The following is a 15,216-nucleotide window of genomic DNA, read 5'->3' on the forward strand; positions in this document are numbered from 1 at the left end:
ATAAAGCCAGTAAATATCTGCCTTAAGAAATCTTCCTGTATGTTACTATAACTTTTCTTTACTTCAAATGTGTTGCCTAATTCATTCTAAACACAGGATACATTTCAAAACATGCAGTGGAACTGACTATACACTCACATGTTTTCACCCACTGATTACACAGGCCTACAAAATGGAGGGTCAGAAAAGTTTTTCCCAAACTTTATGGTGGTTTGGTATGAATTTAGGGTGCTGATTCCAAAAATGGCATCCGTTTTGCCCTATCACTTCCAGTTTTGGAGATATAGTATAGCCTCATTAGTGAATTGGAATCGGCACCCCAAATATACCCAGGAATTGGTGTAACCTTTAAGGAAGCAAAATGTGTGTTGGTTAGTGGTTTTAGCTGGTTCTGACCCACCCACCCCAAAATAGTTTTCCTGACTTTCCTTTTTGGCACTTTCCTCTTCCTCTCACCTTCTGCCTTTGAAGATTCACTCTTCCTCTTGTTACTTTCCTCACTTCACTTCTTCCCACTCTCTTATAGGTTTATTTACTAGTAGCCTAATTTGCTGGCATCTCTTTCTTCTTGCCATACCCCACCTCTAACACTTCCTCCTCCTAGGCTGAAAAGAAATTGACTCATTTGTAGTTACTCCTCTTCATTACAGCCTGAAAAAAAGACAAACAGAATTTGATTTCTACTTCTGAGTTCGTTCACAGAACACTAGCACTGATGGGATTAGAAGATATTTAAGAGTGCAATCCTAACCCTTTATGTAAGAGCTTTCCAGCACTGGCATAGCTGTGCCAATGGGACATGTGCTGCATCCTGCAGTTGGGTGTCACTCACTGAGGCCTCCTCAAAGTAAGGGAATATTTGATCCCTTACCTCAGAGCTGCATTGCCCTTATGTCAGTGCTGGAAAGAACTGACATAAGGGGTTAGGATTGCGCCCTAAGTCACCTAATGCCATTCCTGTACGGATAAAGAATACTTGCAGTCCAAATCTTCCGAACAAACCATCACTCAGCACAGTTTTGCAGACAAGTGTAAAATAATTAAAAAACGTAAAGACTAGCCTGTCTGAAACTGCTATTTTTTGTGGTGGGTTTGGCAAACTGTTCACCTCTCAGGAAACTGCTTTGCCTTGTGAGTTTAGAACCAGCTAGAAGAAAGACTCACAGCTCAATCCTAACCTGCCCGATGTCCAGAGGAGCAGCAGTACTAAAATTGCTACCACTGCATCCTGTGGGCATCGCAGCAGCCACAGGAGGTCTCAGGAAAGAGGGGATATTTGTCCCCTTTTCCCAAGTTAAGGGTGCAGGCACTGCAATGGATCTTCTTCAGTCTGCACCAGCTATTTTGTTGGCGCAGACTGGAGGACCTGTGGAGTGGAGCATAGAATCTGGAAGAGGTCCCCTCCGCTGGTCCCAAAACCCAACTGGACCTGATCCTGCTGCTCCGTTCTGCCCACTCCTTGCCTCCCCCTGCCCTGAAAAGCCTTACCTCTGGCCGGGCTGCAGAAGCACTGGCCAGCTGTACCGCCACACTGAGGCTCAGCGTCAACTGGCGCTGGCTCAGCGTTCTCTACTCCTGGGGTGCTGTAAACATGCTTTACAGCACGTTTATGATACCCAGCACCAGTGGTACACTTGTACCACCAGTACTGGAAGAGTTCAGGACTGAGCTCTCAGTCTGAAGCATCACCCAGTAAAGAAGTCATATGTCAAACAAGGTACAAAACCATCTAAAATGTACAAAGCATTTAAAATACATGCATCTCTCCTTTAACATTTAAAAAAAATCATAAGAGGATCAGTATTATCATTACCATATTGCAAATGTAAAGGAGCTGACAGTCATCAGTTTGCCTAATGGCACCTTAATGAGTTCATGACTGTGCTAAATCCTGAACAGAGAACATCCAGCTCATAGCTCATGCTTTTAAGTACTCAATCCAAAAAGTTCACAACAGTAGGTTGTATCCAAAGTCAATCAGCGATGACTAATGCCCTTTTCAGGCTTTCCCTCTACCGTGTGAGGGGTTCAGTTGGTTTGAGCACACTAATTACACACCCACCAATGTCATGCCACTTAGCACTGCCCCCTGTTCTCCTCACATTCAGCATTTGTCCACAGTGGCAAATACTGAAAACAGAGATTTTTTCATTGTAACTGGAACTGCTATGCATAAATCATATTTTTATCTGGCCAGATACAGGAAGCTGGACTAGATGGGCCTATGGCCTGATCCAGTGGGGCTGTTCTTATCTTATTAGATAAAACACGGAACATGGAAAATGGTCCTAAGTGTGCAATCTAAACTTGCACATATCCTCTGATAAAATCAGTGAGACTTGCATCCAGAAAATTTTTTTTAGGATAGAGGTGGAACACCAACTTTTGTTAGAAAGAAACATTCATTACACAACCACAGGGAGAACACTAAAATTTGGTTCAATGTTCAAAAGAAAAATCACTACAATTAAAACTTCTAACCAAAGTATGGGAACAGTGCCATCTAAAGGACTCTTATGTACATAGCATTTAACTGCAAAAATTCCATTATTCAGCAGTTCTCAAACTTTTTGGTCTCCAGAGCCCTTTACATTCCTAAAAGAGTCTCAGGGAACCTCATCTGCACATGTGTAGAGACTCAAGGAGCCACAGAGCACCTGTGCATGCACAGAGTGGCACAATGCTGAGTAGATGGTGGCCACTTATGGTGCATTCATACAGTCCTTAGACTTAGGGAGTACACTTTGAGAAATGCTGCTCTAAGACAAGGCAATCAGATTCCAAGGCTTGACAGTCATTTAAAAAAAAAAATTCACATCCCTATTCATATTTTAACTTTACTAAGTAGGTGTGTAGACTCATAATATCTAAACAGTGAAGACACAATTAGTCTATATTAAATTAACCTGGGTGGGCACATTTGCTGAAGAATACCTACTCCAGCACTCTTAGCACAGCAAGCAACAGGCACCAGGTGGTCTATTGGAAACTGCAAACACTACCAGTCCAGAAAATAAATGTCAATATTGTAATGGAAAATAAAGCTGCATATAGCAAAGAGTCAACTCCAATTACTTTCTGGAGGCTCAGCAAAATTCTCGTTTGAGATGATGTGCACAAACATGTGAACCACAGCTGTAATTTTCTGTAAGAAATTAAGAGCTGGAAGCCTAACAGTACAATCTTATGCATTTCACTTAGCAGTCCTACCATGGCTGATGGCTCTTACAGGTTAACACAGTTCAATGGATCAATGAACACAGGATCACAGCTCAATGTACTACAATTGGACTTGAATCCCAACAATGACTCTATTGTTTCTCAAGTCAACAAGACGCAACTGATATCATTACACCAAAAAGATTATTTCATGCACAGAAGCATATTCAAATCTTGGTTTTTTAAAAAAGGATTTTTGGATTTCTTCTGTTTTAGGATACATGTTTGACCTGGTAAGTTTCTCTGAATCTCCGTTTTGTCTAAGACAAAAAGGAAACAAGAGAGTTCAAGGGTGGGAGAGAGTACTCTCCAGTTTTGAAAGTTCTTGTTAAAAAAATCCATTTGTATTTGGAAAGGAGCATATTACATATGCTATCCATACTTACAGTGCAATCCTATGCATGTCTCCTCAGAGGTAAGCCACATTGATGTTTCATCTACATACTTCCAGGTAAGCAGACAGAAAATTGCAGTCTCAGTCTGAAGGAAACTATTTGACAAGAACTGCATTTATAGGAAACATCCAAATGGACTTTTTGGGGGGTACCCTTAATGTTAGAAATTCTGGTTTGCTGACAGGAAGGATTTAATTTATTTTCAGAAATTACAAAACACAGCTTGCATTGAAAGCCTTCTTAACAGAAGGCAAGCACACACATGCTAGGAAACCTAGCTCTTCCAGGTACATGTAAAATTACTTTTATCTTGGGAACAAAACTATCAAAGGCTACAACACAGAATAACACTGTTCAGTTTTAAGTGACAAATTTCTCAGCTTCATCCTTTCCTTTCCCTGACTTAGGGCACAATCCTAACCAGGTCTGCTCAGAAGTAAGTCCTATTTTGTTCAATGGGGCTTACTCTCAGGAAAGCATGGTTAGGAGTGCAGCCTTATTCTCAGGAGACTACTACAAATGGCATTAACATTCTATATAGGCTTTGTTTTTAAACCCTTGCCAGTGGCAAAAAAGATAGACTTCTTGCTTTGCATCTTCCCGCAAATTAGCATTAACACATGTAGCTACAGTTAACCTAAATCTCTAAGAATCTACCAAATGGCACATGAAGTCTGTCATCAGCTTTCCCAGCATTTTGAATACTTATTCATCATCATCCTTGTTATACTGCTAGCCTTGTTGGTCTCCAGTCGATCAGTTTGGCAGCAAAATGGGGCCACCCACACACAAGGTAGTGTTTCTGCATGCTCAGGGGACTTCCTAGGTACACAAGAATATATTCATTTGTAATTTCAAATGGATAAAAAAATTATAACCCAGCAAGGACTGAGCATACTCGGTGGTCTCTTGAAGCCATGGAATGATAGGTGTGTGGAAAATGGTGGAAGGAGGGGAGGCAGGATTGCCCTTATAGGTTTAGGGAGAACAGGTACCATGAGGCAAAAAAAAAAACCTCCCCTACTTATAAGATTTCAGGAAGGAAAAGAGAAGAGCACTTTTTGCCAGCCTCCAGAATCTTTCAACACCAATCAAGGCCTCCAACTAAAGCTAGCCACTCACCTCAGATCTGAGACGTAGAACTACAGTATACAGCACATCAGCAGGTTTCAGGATGGTGGAAAAGAAAAAAAGTGCCCTTCCTCCTCCTCTTGACTCCTCTCCTGCATCGCACAAGCCAATGGTCAACACAGTTTGTGGCAGTGAGTTCTGTAAGTGCTTTACTGTCTTTTACTGTTGTATTGTTGCTTTTGAATTAATAATTGCTATATTTTATTACAGTACTAACATTTTATTAGCCAAGGAACCACTACCGAGGAACCACCTTAGCAGGTTCCACACTAGCTCTTTTGTCTGGAATCTTTGGTTCACACAGTTCTTATAGGGAAATCAGTCGACTTCATTGCCAATCCAACATCCACCAGTGCATTCTGAGTTGCACTCTCATCTCAGACTTGGTTTATGCCAACTTTCTATCTTTTACATGAACTAAACCAGTTCATGTCAAACTCATTTCACAAAGCAGGGTGAATAGCATTCATGATGCCTGCTATGGGCTGAAGCAACATCATTAAGCAGGTAATGATGCCATTAAGCAGATGATGGTCAGAAATGAGCACTTTGTTCTCAGACAGGAGCTCATTTGCAGCAAATGACAAAAGTATAGAAATCTTGTTCACATTTTCAAAATATGGGAGAGTCCAGTTATCATATTGGCCACTCTTTCAGTAGCGCCACTTATGCTGAGGCAGAGCTCAGGCAAGGAGAGAAAGCTCTTAAGCCACACTGATCTTCACCCACCTTAAAATGAGTCCTTCCCCCCATACTCTGGAATTATGATGGCACACACAATCATTTTATCGTTCAAGTTTATAGTTATTTGATTTTTCTCTGTAAACCGCTTTGTGAACTTCTAGTTGAAAAGTCCTATATAAATACTGTTAATACTACTAATAATAATGTTGCATTGTTTTATTGTAATTTGATAAGTCAATTGAAGCTTTCCCACCAGGCTAGGAATTTTTTTTTTTTTAAATAAAGAGCAAATAGTCAGGAGAAGTGGGATCTTTACTGAAAGCAACCTATTTTTCATTGAATATACATGCTCAAAGCAGTAGATATTGAAGAATTTTTATTGAGCACCAACAGCCCTGTGCAAAATCCTCCATTGTAATGTAGTTCCATGTGAGTGTGGCAAAACAACAATAGAGCACCCTGCCCTGGAACCTATTCTTGACAGCAAGTGGGTAAGCTGATACCTAAATCTCCAAACTATTGTTACAGGTTGAGCCTCATTATTCGTGTGGGTTCCATTCCAAGCACTCACATGGATGGCAAAAAACACAATATAGCAAATCAATTAAAAAAACAAAGTTTCTTTGCTCCAGTGATTTAAAAACAGCCTTGCTGACCTTTTGACTCCAAAATAAGAGCCATTAAGAAGACAATTCATCAATCAGTCATTCTCCAAGCGCTTAGAAAGTCACTTCACTCAGCCCCTCCCTCCACCAATGCAAAGTGATCAAGGAAAGGGAGGGGTTGCCTGGAGAGAGAAGGATTGATGGATTGTCAGCCAGTTGCCCCCCCCCCCATTAAGGAGACTATTTTTAAAGGACTGTTCAGTTTTTTAAACTGATTTTAAAGGGGTGCATTTTTTCCCTTCTCCAGGGATCAGCACATTCCTTCTCATTTGCAGGGGCCATTCGTGTTGAGTCAAATATATGTATAAAAAATCCATGTATAAATAGGCTGGACCTGTAGTTCAAGTATTTACACACTATCTTCAAGAATAAGTTCTCAAAGCCGTTTAAGCCATTTCTGCCCAGTGTTACACAAATGCAAAAGGGACCAAATGTGTACACCAAATGTGGGCTGGGCAGAAATGGGTTAAGTAGCAAAACAAATGAGAAGGTGGCTCCCTAGATGAGTGGGAAGACGTGCTATAAACCAGGGGTGGTCAACCTTTCAGCTTTAGGGCTCTGGACCTTGAACAATTGTATCTGCTGAAATTCCTTCCTCTTGTGCAGAGGGAACTTCAGCAGTTGCAATTGCTAAAGGTTCAAGAACCCTAAAGTCAAAAGGTCGACCACCCCTGCTACAGATAGAGATGTTTGTTTCTCATGAGTAACCCTAACCCTAAGGGGGCTTACTCCCAGGTAAGTGTGGACAGGGCCGCAGCCCTAGAACCCAACCCTAGGTCTACTCAGAAGTAAACCCCATTGTACTCAGTGGGGCTTCCTCCCAGGGAGGTGTGGAGAGGGTGGCAGCCTCAGAGCCCAGGCTGTGCCTGTCTACTCAGAAGGAAGCCCCATTGTAGTCAGTGGGGCTTCCTCCCAGGGAGGTGTGGACAGTCTCACCTGGCGCGCCTCGAGGCCTCTGCGTCCCGCCTTCCCCAAAGCCACCAGCAGCGAAGCCCCCGAATTCGTAACTTGGCGGGCTCCACTGCGCATGCGCAAAACAACGACGCTCGCCCCAAAGAGTTGAGCGCACTCAGCTGCAGCGCTGCACCTTCGGTCGTCGTTCGAAGGCCCCCCAAGAGGTTCCACGGCCGGAGTGGCTCCTTTCCTTCTCGTCGCGGCGGGAGGCCCCTCAAATGGCGGCGCGTCGATAGAGAACCGGAAGTGCGGGTGAGGCGTCATGAAGACGAACTCCGCGGCGGCCGCAGGGATAGGAAAGGGAAGAGAGTGGCGCATGCGTGGCTTGTGCGTGTGGCGTTCTAATACATTGTGCGTTCTAAACCGCGCGCCCCCCGCCTCCGAACGTGGAACGCTAGAGCAAGCGGATGGAATGTTAACGGCTGCCGGCGTCAGGTGAGCGCTGGGGGGGTGCCCGCTGTAGGCGCACTTGGGCGGCACAGGAGGCTCCTCGCCCGTCCCTGCGAAGCGTGCATGTCCCGCTGGAACCCAGACAGGGGTCCTCAGCCTCGCTCCTGCAACTGCCCCGCTGAGTGAAGTATGGGGCTGGGGACCCCTGTGCAGCCCCTCCTGGGACCCTCTCTGCCCACCCCTGCTTCTGTCGCCTCTCCTGCAGGGAGCGGTGGGAGCCTGGCACTAGTGCCTGCTGCTAGTGAAAGCCTGGCATTGGTGAAAACATGGCAGTAGCGCTTGGCACCAGGGAAAGCCTGGCACTCATGCCTGGAACCAGTGAACGCCTGGCACTAGTGCTTGGCACCAGGGAAAGTGACACGTGGAACCTGGCACTAGTGCTTGGCATATTTGGAAGCCTGGCACTTATGAAAGCCTGGCACTCATGCCTGGAACCAGTGAAAGCCTGGCACTAGTGCTTTGCACCAGGGAAAGAGTGACACTAATGAAACCTGGCACAAGTGCTTGGTACCAGTGAAAGCCTGGCACTAATGAAGCCCAGAACTAGTGAAAGCTGTTTCAATACAATTGCTGAGCAGAACAGGGACACAATCTCCTGAGTGGGGGCAAAGCAAACTGCCAGGTTTCCCTGATGCAGCCCCATACTGCAGTTGAGAGAGGTCCAGGAGTCGCCAAAATAATAATCCTTAGCATTGTTGTTATCCTTCCAACAACTCTGAAAGGTAAATCATATCATCATCACAGCTGGGAAGGAGGCTGAAGAAAGTGATTTGCCTAACACCATCTCATGAGTTTATGACACGAGTGCACCATTTAAACCAGTGGTCTTCAGCATTTTTGTGCCATGACCCCAATAAGTAAAACGTGAGACTGGGTACCCCACTGTTGATCCAGGACCCCACTGTTGATCCAAGACCCCATTGCTGCCCACTCCCTGCCCCCTTTACGGCCTCCCAGTACTGTTCACTATAACCAGTTATTAGAGGAAACAGAAAATGTGACCTTGAAACCTAGCACTAGTAAAAGCTATTTTAGCATAATGTCTAAGAACCTGAGCAGGACTGCGATAACCATCTCCTGGTACCTAAAGAAATACACCCTTTACCTGGTGTTGCTCTATTCCAGTGGTCTTCAATCTTTTCTGTTCCCATAAGTTGCCATGACCCCATAACTGAGGCTTTGTGACCCCATTGGGGTCCTGACCCAAGGTTGAAGATTACTAATCTAGCTTAAAGATGGTTTGCAACAGTCAAAAAGAACAGCACAGATCAGGCATAATATGCGAATAGAATAATCCAGAAAGGCTGTGATGCTGTGTTTTCTTGCTTACTTGTGAGTAAAACCCACTTAATGAGATTTACTACAGACTAAACCTGCACAGGAACAAGCAGTTAAAAAACTTAAAAAGCAGGGCGGAGAGGAGCAGAGTGGCAGAACATATAAATGCAAAGAATTACAGGTCCAACCTCCTTATACATGGATTTGACTCCTTATACATGGATTTGATACAGGAATGGTCCCTGCAAATGAGAAGGAATGTGCTGATTCGTGGAAAAGGGGAAAAATGCACCCATTTAAAATCACAGTTTGAAAAACAACTTTTTACTGTTGTACAGAGACAGTCATGCAAGTGATTACAGGTACAGGTTGAGTCTCATTATTCAGGAGGGTTCCATTCCAAGAACTTGCCTGGATGGCAGAAAAAGGCACAAAAGCAAATCAATTTAAAAAACAAAGTCTATTTGCTCTGGTGATTTAAAAACAGCCTTACTGACCTTTTGAAATGCACACAGAGACAGTCAGTCTCTCTCCAGGAGTTTAGGCTTTACTAGGAGGCAACAATCCCTCCCTTCACCAGGAGCTACAGTGAGGGGGAAAGAACTGAGGAGGTGATAGGAGGTGATAATCACTGCCATTAAGCCTTCTTTCAGGTGCTGGGGGGAAGGGAGGAGTGAAACCTGCAGAGAGAATGATTGATGAATTGCTGCCCTCTCTGGCATTATTAAACAACTGTTTTCCTTTAATTTAAAGGGCCCTTCTCATCAGCTTTCAGAGAAGTCTGTGGATAATTACATTATACCTGTAATCATTTGCATGACTGTCTCTCTACAACAGTAAAAAGCAGTTTTTTAAACTGATTTTAAAGGAACATTTGTCTGGTTAAGGACCAGAGCATGGATGAAGGTTTAAAAATGGATGAATGTCAAATCTAGATAAGCATATCTAGATAAGCATAGCCTTATCTAGCCTGTAAATTTATTTTGGCCAAACATAGCTATATAACATGTGCAAAACCTAAGTAAACAAAAATGAAAGAAAAATAAACTTAAGAATGTTGGCAAACATTGTGAGAAGTTGGATGAAATTTGAAATGTGGTTATAATTGAAAATGGCTAAAAGCAAAGCGATAAAAGTTGAGGTATTGAGGCATGCATCTAATTTCTATGGAATCACTTTCTACGGAAGCGTATATAGACTTGTATCCTTAGATCAGTGGTTCTCACACATGCTGGGACCCACTTTTTAGAATGAATCTGTCAGGATCAACCAGAAGTGATGTCATGACCGGAAGTGACATCATCAAGCAGGATAATTTTTAACAAACCTAGGTTGCAATCCCACTAACACTTACCCAGGAGTAAGTTCCATTTACTATCATTGTTAAAAGCATATACATAGTAACTTGTTAAAAGTACAGGTCTGTGACATTTCCCCAAATGCAGTCACATACCATCAAGTCAAATATATTAAAAAATAGAATATTGAAGTGAATGGGGACCCACCTGAAATTGACTTGCAACCCACCTAGTGGATCCCAACCCACAGTTTGAGAAACACTGCCTTAAATAATTTATTAGTAACTGTAATTGTAGATTAGTAATCATTGTATTGAAAGTGAGCATGTTCTTGTGCTTTAAGGAATCTGAAGTTTTTTAAAGTTTGCATATTCAAGCACGCTAACTTGGGAGTAATTCCTAGTAAGGTCTTTGCACTGAGTATTACTAGTGAGTAACCATAGTTGGCAACCTTCAGTCTCGAAAGACTATGGTATCGCGCTCTGAAAGGTGGTTCTGGAACAGCGTCTAGTGTGGCTGAAAAGGCCGATTCGGGAGTGACAATCCCTTCCACACTGGGAGCAAGTGCAGTCTGTCCCTGGCCTGTCTCCCTGGCTATGGGCCTTCCTTCTTTGCCTCTTAGTCTCAGACTGTTGGCCAAGTGTCTCTTCAAACTGGGAAAGGCCATATTGCACAGCCTGCTTCCAAGCGGGCCGCTCAGAGGCCAGGGTTTCCCACTTGTTGAGGTCCACTCCTAAGGCCTTCAGATCCCTCTTGCAGATGTCCTTGTATCGCAGCTGTGGTCTACCTGTAGGGCACTTTCCTGGCACGAGTTCTCCATAGAGGAGATCCTTTGGGATCCGGCCATCATCCATTCTCACGACATGACCGAGCCAACGCAGGCGTCTCTGTTTCAGCAGTGCATACATGCTAGGGATTCCAGCACGTTCCAGGACTGTGTTGTTTGGAACTTTGTCCTGCCAGGTGATGCCGAGAATGCATCGGAGGCAGCGCATGTGGAAAGCATTCAGTTTCCTCTCCTGTTGTGAGTGAAGAGTCCATGACTCGCTGCAGTACAGAAGTGTACTCAGGACGCAAGCTCTGTAGACCTGGATCTTGGTATGTTCCGTCAGCTTCTTGTTGGACCAGACTCTCTTTGTGAGTCTGGAAAACGTGGTAGCTGCTTTACCGATGCGTTTGTTTAGCTCGGTATTGAGAGAAAGAGTGTCGGAGATCGTTGAGCCAAGGTACACAAAGTCATGGACAACCTCCAGTTCATGTGCAGAGATTGTAATGCAGGGAGGTGAGTCCACATCCTGAACCATGACCTGTGTTTTCTTCAGGCTGATTGTCAGTCCAAAATCTTGGCAGGCCTTGCTAAAACGATCCATGAGCTGCTGGAGATCTTTGGCAGAGTGGGTAGTGATAGCTGCATTGTCGGCAAAGAGGAAGTCATGCAGATATTTGAGCTGGACTTTGGACTTTGCTCTCAGTCTGGAGAGGTTGAAGAGCTTTCCATCTGATCTGGTCCGGAGATAGATGCCTTCTGTTGTAGTTCCAAAGGCCTGCTTCAGCAGGACAGCAAAGAAGATCCCAAACAAGGTTGGTGCAAGAACACAGCCCTGCTTCACGCCGCTTCGGATGTCAAAGGGGTGTGATGTGGAGCCATCAAAGACAACAGTGCCCTTCATGTCCTTGTGGAAGGATCTGATGATGCTGAGGAGCCTGGGTGGACATCCAGTCTTGGGGAGAATCTTGAAGAGGCCATCCCTGCTGACCAGGTCGAAAGCCTTCGAGAGATCTATGAAGGCTATAAAGAGTGGCTGTCGTTGTTCCCTGCATTTCTCCTGCAGTTGTCTAAGGGAGAATACCATATCAGTGGTGGACCTGTTGGCTCGGAATCCACACTGTGATTCTGGATAAACGCTCTCTGCAAGTACCTGGAGCCTCTTTAGTGCAACTCGGGCAAACAACTTTCCTACAACTATAAGGAGAGAGATGCCACGGTAGTTGTTGCAGTCACCCCTGTCGCCTTTGTTCTTGTACAGCGTGATGATGTTTGCATCCCTCATGTCTTGAGGTACTCCACCTTCTCTCCAGCAGAGACAAAGGATTTCATGCAGCTCAGTGATGATGATCTCTTTGCAGCACTTTAGGACTTCAGCAGGGATGCTGTCTTTTCCAGGTGCCTTGCCAAAGGCAAGGGAGTCCAGGGCCATGTGAAGTTCTTCTAGGGTTGGTTCACTGTCAAGCTCCTCCAGCACAGGCAGGCACTCAATGTTGTTCAGCGCTTCTTCAGTGACTACATTTTCTCTGGAATACAGCTCAGAGTAGTGCTGCACCCAGTGTTCCATCTGCTGCGCCCGATCCTGGATGACCTCGCCTGCGGCAGACTTCAGAGGGGCAATTTTCTTCTGTGTTGGACCTAGGGCCTGCTTGATACCATCATACATCCCCTTGATGTTGCCCGTGTCAGCTGCTATCTGTATCTGGGAACAGAGCTGGAGCCAGTAGTCGTTAGCACATCTCCTGGCAGCCTGCTGGACTTTGCTGCGAGCACCTTGGAGGACCTGCAGGTTGCACTCACTGGGACAGGCCTTGTATGCTGCTTGAGCTCTCCTCTTTTCCTCAATGACTGGTGTCAACTCCTCAGAGTGGGCTTCAAACCAGTCTGCCGTCTTGTTGGTCTTCTTGCCAAATATGGACAAGGCGTTGTTGTAAACGGCATTCTTGAAATGTTCCCATCTGTTGGATGCGTTTGCATTGACCGGGCCTGGAAGAGATTCCTCAAGTGCTCGTGCAAATTCCTCCACTTTTCTCTGATCCCGGGTCTTGCTCGTATCAATGCGAGGTCTTCCTTCCTTTTTTTTGTGGTACAGTCGCTTTGTTTGCAGTGAAGAGGGGGGATTTGCTGCATGGGTAACAGCCTATCCTCCATACCTTCTTTACCCAGGCTTCGCGCACTGGAGAGGACACTCCAACTTCGCCATACGGCGTCGGCACAACACGGGAAGCAGCAGTTACCGGTTATAAGTCTTTGCTCGATTGGCGTAGGGCATGACGCCAGGGGCTGCTTCCGACGGTGGGAGAGATCATTGCATCTAATTGGGCAGCTACCGCCCGCCTTAAGCTGGGCAGTCCCCAGCCAGTAAGTTGTTGCCTCGCCACGGTCCGTTAACCTCACGGGGTGCGTGGGGTTTAGGGTGAAAACTGACAAGCAGATTGACAACTCTGCACCATGCAATAGAAAACAGAAAACTCCTGCCCTAAAGCTGGGCACCTGGAACGTAAGGACAATGACACCTGGCTTCTCTGATGACCTGCAAGCAATAGACGATGCACGCAAAACAGCTGTCATCGACATGGAGCTGAGCAGACTGCAGATGGACATCGTTGCCCTTCAAGAGACTAGGCTGCCAGATTCCGGATCTGTCAAGGAGCGAAATTTCTCATTTTTCTGGCAGGGAAAACCACCAAACGAAACCAGGGAACATGGTGTTGGCTTCGCGGTCAGAAATACCCTGCTGAAATCCATCATCCCACCTACTGTGGGAAGTGAAAGAATTTTGTCCCTGCAGCTCCAGTCATCAGCAGGACCTGTCACTCTCATCAGTGCTTATGCACCGACTCTGTCGTCTCCAGCAGAAGCCAAAGACAAATTTTATGATGACCTGGCCACCACTATCAAGAAGAGCCCCGTAAAAGAGCCATTGTTCATCCTCGGCGACTTCAGTGCTAGAGTTGGTGCTGATAACAGTTCGTGGCCCACTTGCTTAGGTCAGTTCGGCACTGGGAAGATGAACGAAAATGGCCAACGCCTGCTAGAGTTTTGCTGTCATCACGGTCTCTGTGTCAGCAACACGTTCTTCAACACGAAGCCCCAACATAGAGTCTCTTGGAGACACCCAAGATCAAAGCACTGGCACCAGCTCGACCTGATTCTCACCAGACGCTCCAGCCTTTCCAGCATCAAGATCACATGCAGCTATCAGGGTGCTGCCTGTGACACCGACCACTCGCTGGTGTGCAGCAGAGTGAAACTAGTGAGTAAGCATGTGTAAGAATAGGCTGTTGAAACCTTTTATGGGGATGAAGTGACTGATAATATGGGAACTTCTTCATTTGATCTTTTATTGGTGTACAATTGCTTCTTAAGGCATGCTTGACATATCTTCCTTAAGGCATTGTGCTCTGTTAACTGGCATACTGTAATGAATATTGGATGGGAAAGTAGTTATGAAACTGTAAATGCCACTATTAAAATAATGTAACTATTTACATTTCCTGTGTTAAATGCCTTTCTCTGTTGTGAAATGTTGTGGCTTGCGCTGCAACCCTAATAAACCTGTGGGTTAAGTTCAGCTTAAAACATTTTCCTTTTGACTAAACCTTAGAATGTGCTATTTCTAGGTTTAGACTTGTTTAGATTGCACTAACTGCATTGCTGTTCACATTTACTCAGAAATTAGTCCAGCTGAACTTACTCTCAGGTAAGTGTTCATAGGATTACAGTCTTAGGGCCTGATCCTATCCAACTTTCCAGCATCTGTGCAACCACAATGCAACTCTGAAGTAAAAGAACAAATGTTCCCTTTCCTTGAGGAGGCCTCCATGACTGCCTCCCCACCACAGGATGCAGCACACACTCCATTGGCATGGTTGCACCAATACTGAAAAATAGAATCGAGCCCTTAGTCAGCTATTGATTGACATTGTGATGTGCAAACTCAGTGGTTTTTTTTAATATACAGTTTTCTTACAAAGCAATTCTGTGTTTGTCTATTGAGAAGTAAACCCAATTGAAGTTGGTAGGACTGAATCTAAAATATGTATAGGATTACTGCCTTAATATCTTTTAAAAGAACCTATTTTTTTGGCTTACTTGTTTGTTCCAATTACAGTTACAGAGAACTGTGTATCAACATACAGTAATTTTTAACACTCTAATTATTACAATATTTGTATACCATTTTTGTCAGTAGTCTCAAGGCAGTTTACATAGGCAGGCTGAATAGAAATACATTTTAATGTGATTTTTACAAGTATTATTTCAATGAGACAATCTCATAGAACCTCAATTTCTCCTGGTGTTTCCAGTCGTTATCCTGATTGCCAGCTCCTGAGCTTTCCAGGCTCTTGCAGGCAGTTGCAGCCAAGCTTCAG

The 15,216-nt window shown here is 44.7% G+C and overlaps 1 protein-coding gene across 1 annotated transcript in view; it reads left to right on the forward strand.

The window, feature by feature from the left end:
- The first annotated feature begins 7,353 nt into the window (after positions 1 to 7,353).
- The window catches only part of SMC6 (structural maintenance of chromosomes 6), a 44,290-nt gene continuing 36,427 nt past the window's right edge, over positions 7,354 to 15,216 (forward strand). Inside the window, exon 1 of the mRNA XM_066611856.1 lies at positions 7,354 to 7,483. The gene's annotated coding sequence lies outside the window, so the exon portion shown is untranslated. The remainder of the gene's footprint in view (positions 7,484 to 15,216) is intronic.

The sequence above is a fragment of the Tiliqua scincoides genome, chromosome 1 (genome assembly GCF_035046505.1).
Source record: "Tiliqua scincoides isolate rTilSci1 chromosome 1, rTilSci1.hap2, whole genome shotgun sequence".
Lineage (NCBI taxonomy): Eukaryota > Metazoa > Chordata > Lepidosauria > Squamata > Scincidae > Tiliqua > Tiliqua scincoides.